The sequence below is a fragment of the Belonocnema kinseyi genome, chromosome 6, assembly GCF_010883055.1.
Source record: "Belonocnema kinseyi isolate 2016_QV_RU_SX_M_011 chromosome 6, B_treatae_v1, whole genome shotgun sequence".
NCBI lineage: Eukaryota > Metazoa > Arthropoda > Insecta > Hymenoptera > Cynipidae > Belonocnema > Belonocnema kinseyi.
The window spans coordinates 129,313,763-129,327,560 of NC_046662.1; the positions used below are offsets into that span (position 1 = coordinate 129,313,763).

Sequence of the window (13,798 nt, forward strand, 5' to 3'; positions counted from 1 at the left end):
TTGTATTTGAAAAATGATTTTTTAGAGTATATATACTTGAAAAGTTAATTTTTCCATTATAAAAAAATTGAGACAAAAAAGTCAGTCGGTTCTATTTTTATTAATTTTTATATTAATATAGCACACAAAGTATTATTTAAATTTATACTTGAATTTTCCTTTTCTTAAAGAAAGCCGTCTAAATTTACTTATAATTATAGACGAATGATGAAACTTGTACTTTTTTTTAACGTTCGTCATGAAATTTAAAACGATAATAAACAAATATTTAAGACTATTCATTTTCCTAAATATTGCTTGTGCAAATATGTTTTCGAAATTTTAAACTATAGTAAGAACGATTTCCAAGTTACACCAATATTTAAAGATCAAAATCATAATAAAATTCAAAGCTTCTACCGACATCCCTTTTTGCCTCAATTTTTTTATATATTACATACAAAATAAAATGATTCATAAAATATTAAAAACTCTGTGCCATCATATTATAAACTGTTCTTTATATATTTAGCGATTTATAAAGCACTTTTTATCAATGCTTCAACATTGTTATACTTTTTTAAATGTCCCTTTCTTATGCCGTTTTTTTACAGAAACAGCAACAAAAAGTCTTAGCTGAAAAATAAAAACTCCATGACTAAAACAAGAAATTCAATTTCACTCCAAAATAAAAAAAAAGGATGATAAAAATGACAATCATTTTCAAGTACTTTATTTTCCATCAAAGCTTTTCAATTTCATCGAAGGTGAAAGCCTTACTTTTTAGCAAAATTATCTTATTCAAGTAATATAATAATCATAATATTTCAATTGCAGTGCAATATTAACAAATCAATGATTAAACTTCAAGGAAAAATGAATTTGTATACTATTTCTTTCTTAGGCTATTTATAATTTCATATTTTTTGCGTTTGTAACTCAAAATAATATTTTAAAAAGTATTTTTAATGTTCAATTATTATTTATAAATAATCATATCATGTAATATTAACATAATCGTTCACTTTAATCAAGACAAGAAATAATAATATTAACATTTAAATAGAGATGACAGAACTTCTATTTGCACTGTCCGCCGAAAATTAAAAAAAAATTATTATTATTATTATTATAGTAAGAGTTCAATTATTATTAATAAATAATCGTATCATGTAATATTAATATAATTATTCACTTTAATCAAGACAAGAAATAATAATATCAACATTTAAATAGATGACAGAACTTCTATTTGAACTGCCCGCCAAAAAGAAAAAAATTCCATTTTTACGTTTTTCCCCATGCATTTGAATGAATCTCGGCCCATTGAACAATCAGTGCCACCGTGGCCGCGGTCAACTCTCACGTCACTTCTAAAGCATAGGCTGGCTAGAAAGAGCCAGGGGGCTGCCCGAGGGTTACTTCCAAACTACGCAATATTTTGGCTGAAAACTTTGGACTTACAAATAAACATAGTAATTAATCAACTAAACTTGTTTGCATGCACAATTAATTTTTTTGTTATTATCCCTCAAAAAAGAGTCCGGGGACGCCCGTTATGATATTTTATAGCATCTCCGAATTCAGTTTTTAAACATTTTCATTTTTGTGGAAAAAAAGCTGGGGAAACTGTAAGTATCACATGCCCTCAAAGTTATTTTAGTATGAAAAATAATTTGTGAAGTTTCAATCAGGTGTTTACATTTATCTAACTATTAAGATTTTCAAATTTAAACAGTTTAATTTTTAAAGCATAAACCTGGAAATTCTTTAGAATTTCCAGATTTATACTTTAACTGATTCCGAATCATCTTCTCAAATAAATTATTATTTACTTCTTAATACTTAAAGTAAATTTAAATTTAAAAACTATTAATTAATTTATATTCAACTTAGCATTATAAACTGAATTATATTCTGTATTTGCATTGATGACAACGTATCATTTGTCGCTCTATTTTCTTTTCATTCTACTCTGTGCTGTCTGCTCATTACAGCCAAAGACATTCAAATGTTCGAGCGGCTCTCCCACCACTTCCCTCCATGCGACGGTTCTCCTCAACGAGGGAGCCAAGGCTACGCTCCGTGCGCAACTTCAGACTATGCTCGCCCGCTCTCTGCTGATAAAATTAGGATGTTATTAGTCAATCCAATACGATTTTTGAAACCACTCGTGATGATGTTATAGTAACATCCCAATATATGATGTAATCTTTGCTCTCTAAAACAGGCACTGGAATGTATCTATAGAAAGGTATCAATTCTTTTAAGAGTCCTAGGATTAGGGTAAGTTGTTGACGTATAATGCCCGGTACATTATTATGTCTGTGCGTGTATTCTCTCTGAGCCATTACGCGACAGCCATCAATAATGTGATCGATGGATTCGTTAGTACCTTCACATAATCGGCACCGGTCAACCACGCCCTGATGTAAAGGCATGTTAAGCTGGCACAACACTATCAAGGTATAGAGATGTAACCTATTTCATAATTTAGGGCTAATTTGGGCCCATGGTAGCAAATCTTGCACTCTTTTATTTTTTTGTAAAAATTAGTGTTTGCGCTAGCTTAACGTTAAGCTGACCAAACATTGCTGTGAAGCGTACTGAAAATGATTTCACGGAAAATTCACTTTATAGAATAATGTAGGTATCATTTAGGGCTCTGGGAATATGTTAATGAAAAATGAAAAAACATTGTTTAAACAATTCTAGTAAAAATTAAGTAAACACAGTTCTTCCTTTACCTTATGTAAGGCTAGCCTAGGGCTCCATAAATATGATATTTGAATTGAACAAAAAACTGTTTAAACAATTATTGTTTAAACAAATTTGCCAAAAAAAATGTCTCCTGAAAAATCATCGACTGAAGGTCCCGCCGTATTTCCTTGGCCCTTTTTTTTGGTTATATATCGTGTTGCGCCACCTCAACGTTATAAAAAAATACATGAAGAAAACCATAAAACCCATTTTTACTCCTCGCTTAATTTAGGGCTCATTGAGGACTAATTTAGGCCCGTAGTCTCAAATTTTGGGATCTTTTATTTTTTGTAAAAAATAGTTCTCGCAATAGCTTAACACTAAGATGGTTCAAGATTGCTGTAAAACGTAATAAAAATGATTTTGCAGAAAATTCACCTTGTAGAATAGTTTAGGGTTCATTTAGGGCTCTGCGAATATGAGAATGAAATATGGAAAAAAATTGTTAAGTAATTTTTGTTTAAATAATCCTGTTAAAAATTAATTCAATAAATTTGTTATGTCACCCTTTGTTAAGTTTTATTTAGGGCTCCCCAAATATGTTATTTAAAGTTTTAAAATGGTTTAAACAATTTTGTACACAAAAAATTCTTCAAAGTGTGCTACTATTAAAAAAGTAGCAACTTTTCAAGATTCACAAGGTAAAATAAATTCCTAATACGAATGATAATTGTTCAAATAATTAGCAAATATAACAAATATTACTAGCGATTTCAACAAAGAAAATATGACATTTCTTTTTTCAGAAAGGAAACAGATTAGGGTAGATCAATGGCCAAAAATGTAGAGTACAATTTTCACACGTATCAATTTGAAAGCCTTAGGCCACACTCTAAACGCATATTCTACATAAATGTAGAATTTTTGCATTTTCAACGTCAACTTTCGCTCAATTAGCCAATTTGTGAATTTTTCGCATGCAATTTATTATGTTTCTCACTTGCATGTGAATGAGCGTTCAGTGTTCAATTGTAACTAAGCAAAAGCGACCTGAAATTATGCAAGAGAAAAAAAGAATATTTTTTTGGCAAATTTGTTTGAACAATTTTTTGTTCAATTCAAATATCATATTTATGGAGCCCTAGGTGAGCCTTAACAAAGGGTAAAGGAAGAAATTTTTTACCTCATTTTTACTAGAATTTTTTACACAGAAATTGTTTAAACAATAATCGTTTTAACCATTTCTTTTCATTTTTCATTATCATATTCCCAGATTCCTAAATGAGCCCTAAATTATTCTATTAGGTGAATTTTCCGTGAAATTATATTTAGCACGTTTTACAGCAATTTTCAGCCAGCTTAACGTTAAGCTAGCGCAAACACTATTTTGTACAAAAAATAGAAGAGCCCAAAATTTGGGACCAAGGGCACAAATTAACCCAAAATTATGAAATGGGTTACATCTCTATACCTTGATAGTGTTGTGCCAGCTTAACATACCTCTAATGTAACATGTTTTTGCGATCATTCCTGGTGCTGACGACCTTGTCGTGTATCGCAATGACAAATCCTTCCGCCTCTGGATACAGAAAATTCTTTCTTAGCCAAATATTGAATGCCTCACTATCCACTTCATATTGATCTAACGTTTTGGGGTGCTCACCGTGGATAGCTTTCTGCCGCCATTCTATTTCTAATTCGTCTATGGTTTCTGCCCTGATATTTAAGGCCCCATCTGATGACAAATTCAAGGGCGTATAGTCCAGATGCGCTTTGCAGATGGTGCTGTAAAGTGCAACATTTCGTTTGATGTTAAAATAGTCCTTCAACTGTGTAACTTGTGACACACAGTTTTTTGGCATCTACAACGATTCGACCTCCTATATGTCGTGGTAGAACTATCCTTTCAATCGCTGAATTTTTGTTGTGCATTCGGTGCTTCGTTATTTCTACGCGGACGACTCTGTTTAACTTTTCAAGGTCGGTATTGGACCACTTGATGATCCCGAAGGAGTATGTGAGGACAAGATGGCATATGTGTTGATTGCCCTGACTTTGTTTGCCGATTTAAAAACACTGTTCATAATCAATCTGAGTCTCGTAGTGAAGGCAGTCGTTAGGCTTGTCTTAACTATCGTATGCTGAATACCCTTAGATTGAAGAATAACCAGATATTTATATGATTCGCCTGCAGCCATTGCCTCGATGTCATTTTCGAACTCGTTCTCTAACTCTGCGATCCATAATTCCCCTCTGATTAAATGCACTCTTCTGCATTTATCTAGTCCGAACTCCATGTGGATATCATTGTAAAACTGCTTTGTGACATCGATCACTTGCTGCAGCTTCTGGGCTGGAGTAGCGTACAGCTTCAAGTCATCCATGTACAGGAGATGAGTCACTTAATTAACATCCTCATTATTACGAGTTGTGTACCCATGAGACATATTGTTCAGTGTTTAGCTCAAGGGGTTCAACGCTAAACAGAACCGTAGTACACTGAAGGAGTCTCCTTGAAATATATCCGTCGTAATCCGTCTTGATCTAGTTATCCTTGATTGTCAATGATCAAAATATTTGATTCTTGTGCCCCAGAGACTCATCGCATATCTTACAAAAGTGAATAATGCGTGGGCAGATTTTGTAAAGTTTTAAGACTTCAAGCAAATAGTCATGCGGCACGAATGGAAACGCTTGCTTGTAATCAATGTATGCCATGTGTAAGTTCCTTTGATACTTACGAGCTTGAGTCGCGGCAACAGCGTCTAGTGACTGGATCTTTGCAGCGTCGTGAGTTTTTACAACATCCTTTTTATTCTTCTGTAAGGATGTCATTCTCATCGCAATGAGAATATACCTTATCTACAATGATAGTTGTAAGACAATTATAAGTTGTTGAAAGACAGGCTATCGGTCGAAATTTCGATAGACTTTGAGCGTCTGGTTTTTTAAGTAACATATACATAGTGCCCTGGATCATAAAGCCGCGCATCAGATCTGGGTATTCACGATCTTCTGAAAACACATTGCCAACGCAAGATGCACACTCGTCAGGTACTTGTACCAGAAGTTGTGAACAATGTCCGGACCTGGAGCTTTCCAGATACTTGTCCTTTTCAAGACCGCTGAAACATCAAAAGCTGTGATATTTGTCAGTTGTATTTCAGGGCTATTGCTTGCCCATGCTTTCTCCAGTTCGAACCACGCAATCTCCAAATTGCATCTGTTCATTTTCCCCCAAACACCCAACTAGTAGTTAGGCATATCTTCTGATTGAGGGACTCTGGTGTCTTACTGGTTATTTTGCTTTACACTCAGTTCACTATAGAACCTTCTTTCATCTGTCTGAAAGTTTCGATTTGTTTACCTTCGTGAACTATTTTTCTTGTATCGACGCAGTCTGGCAGTAAGAACATCAAGACTCTACCGTTGGGAATCCATAATCTCATCCAGTATTGCTGGTGTTAATGTCTCGATATGCCGAGGGTGGATGATTTTAGTAACATGGTTTATCAGCTTTCTGGTTCTATTTCCTTTTTTATATTGAGTTAATCGACCAAATTTTCACCTTACTTTACTGAAATCCACATCCAACCTGACCTTCAATGGGGGGTTTCGATCCCTTGGTGGGGCAAAAACTGCATTTGCAGGCCTAGTTTTGCGGCCCAACGTTCTAACGGTTGCCACAGCTGCACAGTATACAAGAGTTTGCGCCCTAACGCGGTTCGTGTTGCGTTCAAATACGTCGGTAAAACCTTGCTGTTGAGGTGTTCTATTAGTGCACGCAGATCACTTGTGATGTTCGTTTTGGGCAGAGAATGCCTTAGTGTTAGTTCTACATATCTGAACTCTAGTAAAACATGACCAAATTTCCTTTCAAGGTGATGTAGTTTTTCTGGGATTTCACTATGCACATAATCGTTATTGATATCCGAATGTGATTCTAGTGGATCCGGTACATGATATTCATTATGTCTAGCACCTATGCCTTTAGCTTCAATAAAGTCTTTGTTGTCCACATCTTCCAAGGCGAGTTCATCAATAGGAAGCTGCTCTTCCACTTCCATTTTGATAGCAGCTATTTCAGCAGACTGAAGCAATCTGTTTACAGATATTGAACGTTTCTGATCTCCCAGATTCTGCTCATTTATTTTTGTGGCTAGCTCTGGGTATTTAAGTAAGAAGAGTCTATGATGTTCTCTCCTCACACTTTGCCCACATTTCTCTGCCAAAAAATAAAGGCACATAGCATCTCTGTTCATATGGTATGTCCATTTTCGTCGCTTTTTTGGTTGCTGAACCTCTGCTTCTGCCTCTGGTTGTATAACGCCATCCACCTCTGGAGGATGTGGTAGTGTTAGATCATCAATAGGTTGAGGAAGAAAAGCAATTGGTCCTGCTTGACCTAGAACGCGGCTTCCTCTAACTCACGTTCATTGTCGTCGTTTTTCCACGCCAAATCAATCTCTGTTTAATCTCGATTGCTCGGTTTTCTATCACGTGTAGATTAGTCCTGATGTCCTGCACCATAGCGATAAGTTCTCTTAGTGCGACTTTCTGTATATTAGGATACTTTGCACCAAATTTGGCACTTAAATTGTATCCTTTTTCTATTTTTGTTTCAAACGTCGCAATTTAGTAATAAAGACGCACCAATTCCTCTTTCATTGTGGTGTCCCAATTGATGCTCTCCCACGGTATTTCTGTCGAAGTGATGGGCTGTAAATAGCTAACGCTAGCCAAAGCATCCTCAGCAGGCACAGTTACATTTACACTGCTTACCGTTTGACGCAGAAGTTCTTGCTGGTCAGCTGTTTGATTAGTGACATCTGCCTGACCATCCCGCAGCTCACTATCGCCAGCGTCCCGCATTTGGGTTTTGGTTTTCTTCTCAGTCCCTCCCCTCTTCGTTATCAGCCTATTTGGCATGGCAAATCCTATCTGTAGCAATGCTACCGCCAACATACCCGTCAAAGTCACGAGAAGGAAGCTCAAGCACTACCCATAATTATCATGAAAAAAGAATTATGTTCTTCTAAAAATGAACAAGCACGTGCATGTTCATTTTCAGCCATCATGCTAAAATGAAAAACCTTAACTTCGCCGTACTAAACACACAGTTTGTGTATCGAACGAACTTTCAAATAAAATATTAAATTACCAGATAGACTCCGGCTATTCAAAAACTATTTCCAAGTTCACCCAGAAAAAATTTCTTTATTTAAAAAAATCGTTTCGATAGCCACATTTGGGTGATTTCAAAAAGTATTTTGGTTAAATAACCTACATTTTCGTTCAGTTGACAAAATTCACTTGCTCCAATAAATCGAAGTTTTTGGTTGAATCATTTTCTGAATTTTGTTGAAAGCATGTTATATAATAAGTGACGGACGCCTGCGAACTTGGTACGATCGCGAACTTCAATTCAACATTACAGTCTAAGTTCGAGAATTCGTAGGGTCGCGAAAAGAAAATGTTTGCATCTCGGTGAAAACTTATCAAAATAAGTGCGGAAACTGAATCGATTGGGATTAGGTGATTATGTGAAAAATACGTAAGCTTACTAATTGGATCTTTATGTGTGCCTACGATTGCGTGATTAAGTTTTTTATTGAAAAATAAACAAAAAATTTCTTGAATTAATAAAGCAAAGGATCCACCACAATTGACAGTTCAAATGGCTTTCTCAAAAAATGACATGATTCCATGGTAAGCCATTTACGATATACATTTTGCTGGGGCGTTCATGGTTAGATGAAATACAAAAAAGGGTTGAACATTAACCAAGGGTTTTACTTGGACCAACCAAAATACTGGCTTGTATCAACTTGAACTAGCGTAAACAGATTGCTGAAATGTTTCATTTTTCGGTGAACAAATCGACTTATCAAATTTGGGCATGTCGGACATCCACCCTTATAAATCACAATATTATTGATGTAGAGGAAGGCGGAGCAAAGCGGTATACCTAAAGTTAAAATAAATTTTTTATTTAAAAATTTTTTGTGCAAATCTTTGATTGCATATAGTCGATTTCTGCTGTTGTAAAAAAAAGTGCAATGATACCGCTTTGACCCATAGGCGGGGCTAAGTGGAATGGACAGCAAAATACATAAAAAATATTTTCAACTCAGAAAAATGATTTCTCTTTCTTTATTTCGTCAGTAAAGGTTTATTTGTGCTACAAAAAAGTAAAATAAAATATCTGTGTTTCAACCATCGCTGTCATCTTCCAGCGCACCCTCAAAGTACCTCGGTTTTTTGTTCTTCCTCGCGCGTGGGATGACTTTTCTCGTCACAGTGGTCACTGAAAAAGTGATGCTTTTTCAGTTTTCTTGTTTTCATTTTACTTTTCCTGTCTTTTTTAAACGATCAGTTTGTCCTTTCTCAAATTTTCGGCGTCCAGAAGAGTTTTTTTGTATGGCGAAGAAGTATACCGATTTGCCCCCAGCTCCCACGTAAACATTAAAACCCGTAAAAAAAAGGTAACCAACAAAAACACTAGAATGAATATGCAAATCAAAGGTAGTGGTACAAGCTACGACGTGATACAACGATTTATTTAATTATTAATTAAAGCACAACTTACTTGCATTTAAAAACCAACAAATTAGTAAGTAAGCTCTCCTGCGACGTGGACTTCGCGTTATTCGAGGACCATGGTAATCCCACTATAGTCCGGAAATAACATAAACACTCCTCAGGAACAACTTTCTAAAAATAGCGACAGTTTGGGATCAAATTCTGCATTAAGAAATCTTGTATGCCTCTTTGCCTCCTATACCGCTTTGCCCCGCCTTCCCCTATCAGTCTCAAATACATTTGTTTAATACTTCAAGAGTAGCTTAAGAAACCACAAAAGTTTTGGACAGATTCGTTATTATTTTCATCCCCAACAAAATCGCCAAAAATACCCTAATTTTCAGGCTGTTACACAGGATTCCCCCTTAAAGAACTATGATCATAGCTTCTGGAGCCTACAACTTACCTAATAATAATAAGTAATTTGTAAAATGTGCAATAATTTATTATTATTTATTTCTTAATTCATAATAAATTTAATATATTTCAACAGTTTTAGAATTTCAAAATATATATATATATATTTCTTTATTTTGGAAATTCTAAATATTTTTATTTATTTTAATTTCATACTTTTTTCGTAATTTTTAATGTTATATTTATGAATTGTTTATTTACATTAAGGTTTAAATCTTCCCGGCAAAAATACCTGAACATTTGCAGTCTATGTATGACCAGTTTTATGCTGGAAAAACTGTTTGCCAATATTCATTGCTTTGACAGAATCATGGGCACGGGATTACTTATTCAAATATTGTAAAATAAAGTACAAATTTTATTTATCCTGATTAATTTAATATGTTTTGCTTATTTTGTGTTAAATTTTATTATAAGCTACCCTGAAAAAATTTATCAATGCAATAAATATATATTATTACAATTCATTGTATGCATTAGTAATGAAACAGACGTATATTCATTGTCTTGTTTTCATAATTTAAAAAGTGCGCTTTCTATTTAAAAAAAAAAACAACTTTGTTATTGTAAAAATTTCATTTTTTATTTCCACTTCTATTTTCTACAATTAAAACAAAAACTATACAACCTATGAAAAATTGTTTATGAGAAATCCGTAGCTCTTTTTTGGGTTAGGTAACTTTTGTTTATTAATTTTTCTTTCATAGCTTGTGCCGTTTGTCCAAGAACTTAATTCTTTTATTTTCAATTTTTTACGATCAAACCAAAAATCACGCGTCCTATAGAAAAGTAATTCATTTGTAGATCTTTTTTGGGGGCAATTTTTTTTTAATTTACCTTTTATTTTATCCTGCATAGTAACACCGCAAACCCGATTTTAAAATTTTTTTATTGTGCGATTAAACCAGGAGAGTTGCGGTGAGGCGATGACCCTAATTGCCTACTACCTCTACAACATCGTAATAATGTTGCGGCAGTTTACTAGAAACAAAAAGCACACGCACAACGAAAAAAGCACGATAGCGAACTCGCGTCGAGCAACAGTGGGTCTTTGATGTCTACAGTCAACTGATGCCAATGAGACTGATCGGATTATTTGGTGCGATCGAATAAGTGACATTATCCTACCTGTGACATTGAAAACAGTGCCGTCTCACATGCGAATATATCGAGGCGGTCTAACGATAGGATGCCAACACACGCGTTCGACTAGATGATACTTAACCAAAAATGTAAATAATAAAAAGCTAACCGAGAAGTTAGCGCCAGAAAAGTCTTGCTCGCAGAATTGAGCAATATGAAGCTAGGAGTTGGCCAAAACTAAAAGATGCTCGCTCACTCCATTGAATCATGAAAGTGCTATCTCGGGCGAGAAAAGCATGAAGATAGAATAGGTAGATAGCCCGAGATAGATCCTTCATGATTTGATGAAGCGAGTGAGCACCTTTTAGTTTTGGCCAACTTCTAGCTTCATTTTGCTCAATTCCGCGATCAAGACTTTTCTGGAGCTAACTTCTCAGTTAGCTTTTTATTATTTATATTTTTGGTTAAGTACCGTCAAGTCGTATCGTGTGCGTTGGCATCCTACCGTTAGAACGCCTCGATGTATATATATATATATATATATCTCAAAGGAATATCTCTAAGTTATTGAAGCAATGTTAATGAAAAAAAGCAATGAATATAAATTCATTGTATTCAAAAATGTTATACTTCGATTGAAAAATAATAATTTACGAAAAAATTTGTTATTAATATTTCATTTAAGTGTAAATTTCTTCTGAATAGTTGCTAATTGATGGCGCTGTCGTAGCTAGAAAACAGGTATATTCGAAAAACAAAAAAAGGAGAAATATTAGGTAGAAACGTTTTGAAACAAAAAGTAAGACCTGCCTTAGGAACACAATCGGTTCGTTTCTATCTACCGCATACGCTAGAAAGAGAGATCTCGATACCATCGCTTCAAATTCGATCGTACCACGTTGCATGTGCTTTGTTTGAAAAAAATTATGTGTTTGTGCATGCTGCTGTTTTCAAATAGGTTAATCAAGTGAACGACAGAGTATCTGGGTCAATTATTCAAAAGAAAGCTCTTCTTTTAAACGAGATGGTCAACGGCCTGCAAACGTTTCAAGTACTTACGGACATTCTGCTAAATCAAAATTTCATGGATGTGCACTATTTTGAGTTTTGGATTCGTTTTCAGCTCTTTGCCATTCCGATAACTGTAGGCCTCTGTCGTACCAATGCTTCTGGTAGCCACTTAGAAATTATTTATGAAGTAAAGTTTCTTCATTGTCTACAAACAAGGTTAGTTCCGGGATATTAGATACTATTTTTTTTTCTGGTTCCAAGTTTTCAGCCAAAAATATTGTGTAGTTTGCAAGTAAAGCTGGGGAGAATCGTAATACACATATCCTCAAAATACACAAACATTAATCAAATTTTGAAAAATTATGTAATATATTTTTAATTATTCCACAAAAGAAGAGTTCGGGGACTTCCGTTAGCATATTCACTATCAGTCCACAAATTTTTAAGAGAAAATCTTTATTATTCTAGGAAAAAAGCCGAGGGAACCTAACACTGGTAAAATCAATAATTTTTTAAGTATCACATGCCCTTAAGCGGGAAACACATTTAATTTTAACGTGTAAGAGCAAACTTTCTTCCTCATTTCCGTTAAACATTTAGTTTACCCTTGTCTCCATATTAAAAAAAAATCAAAATACTGTTTACGAAGCAGTAAAATTCACCAGAAACGGTTCATACGCCCCTGAATGTTTGTGTTCGAAGAGCCTGGATTTAATCTCAGCGTTATAATCAAAACCGGGACTAAAACCAGGTTTAACTGTATTTAGTGAAAAATCTCGATTTTCTCATAGTTTGAGTAAACCAAGGTGCTCTTTGAAATTTAGCGAACTTTCATTTTAGAAAAAATTGTGCTACGTACAACCTGCATGAATTTGACTATGTCAGAGTTTCCTAAGGGAGAAAACACAATAAGCATATTTTCATAATTGTATCATACATTTTTTATTTGACAATAAATTGTATTATAATAATGGTCTCTCGTAAGAATTACTTTGTATTCAACTCCTTCAGATTAATGTAATTGTGATCACTCATAGATATTGACTGTATTTATAATAAAAATGAAATAATTTTCAGTTATCTAACGAGATTATCGATTGTTTCAATTATGCGGTGTTTACAAAATGATATACTCTCCAAATTCCAAACAAGTAGGTTATCAATTCCTTATAAACCAAACCGAGTTAATTTTTTCTTATGAAATAATAATTCATATATATTAGGGCGGGTAAAATTTTTTACCGAGTTGCTTACCCCCTCGCGGTGTTCTTTGGATCATTTAAAGAATTTTTGCCCACGAAACCATACCTTTAAAATGAATTTCGAGCTTCCCAATTTTTCAAGGTAGGTTTTTTCCAATAAGTGATTCAGACGTTGTATGAAAAAGACAAAAAGACATTTTTTCTCTAGCCAAATATGTATCCGGGGGTTTTCGGGGTCAAGGAATCCATTTTTGGCATTTATCTTTTATTTTTGAGTGGCGCCAGAGGGCGCTTATGTACATTTTTTGGATTTTATCGCTTTTTGGGGAAAATTGACGAATATGTTGCGAAAATCGACGAATCTTTGACTTTCTCATAATGCAATCACAAATTTCCAATAGCCCAAAATGATTATTCAATTTCAATTCAATTATTCAATTTTAGACTAAAAATTCGACTAATTTTGAACCTAATTATCAACCCTGAGCATTTTGGGCTATTTAAAATTAGTGATTCCATTATGAGAAAGTCAAATATTCTTCGAGTTTTGCAACAATTTCGTCAATTTTCTTCAAAAAAGGCGATAAAATCCAGAAAAATATACGGAAGCGCCCTCTGGCGGCACTCAAAAAAAAAAATGACAGCAATAGATTCTTCGTCCCCAAAAACCCCCGGATACACTTTTTTCCGAAGAAAGACAATGTGTTTTTGTCTTTTTCATACAACATCTGTCATTTTTTGTCAAAAAACCTAACTTGAAAAACTAGGATGCTCGAAATTCATTTTAGAAGTATGGTTTTTTGGGAAAAAAGTCTTAAATGATC

The 13,798-nt window shown here is 34.3% G+C and overlaps 1 protein-coding gene across 5 annotated transcripts in view; it reads right to left on the reverse strand.

Annotated features, from left to right (window-relative positions):
* LOC117174079 (ubiquitin domain-containing protein 1) overlaps positions 1-13,798 on the reverse strand; it is a 305,357-nt gene that overhangs the window by 221,330 nt on the left and 70,229 nt on the right. The window contains exons 4-6 of one of the 5 annotated variants that reach the window (XR_004467254.1): positions 11,821-11,977; positions 9,269-9,393; positions 8,865-8,986 (exon numbers count right to left, since the gene is read on the reverse strand). The exons of the other annotated variants lie outside the window; for them this stretch is intronic. The gene's annotated coding sequence lies outside the window, so the exon portion shown is untranslated. Of the gene's footprint in view, positions 1-8,864; positions 8,987-9,268; positions 9,394-11,820; positions 11,978-13,798 lie in introns of those variants that run through there. 5 annotated transcript variants of the gene reach the window in all.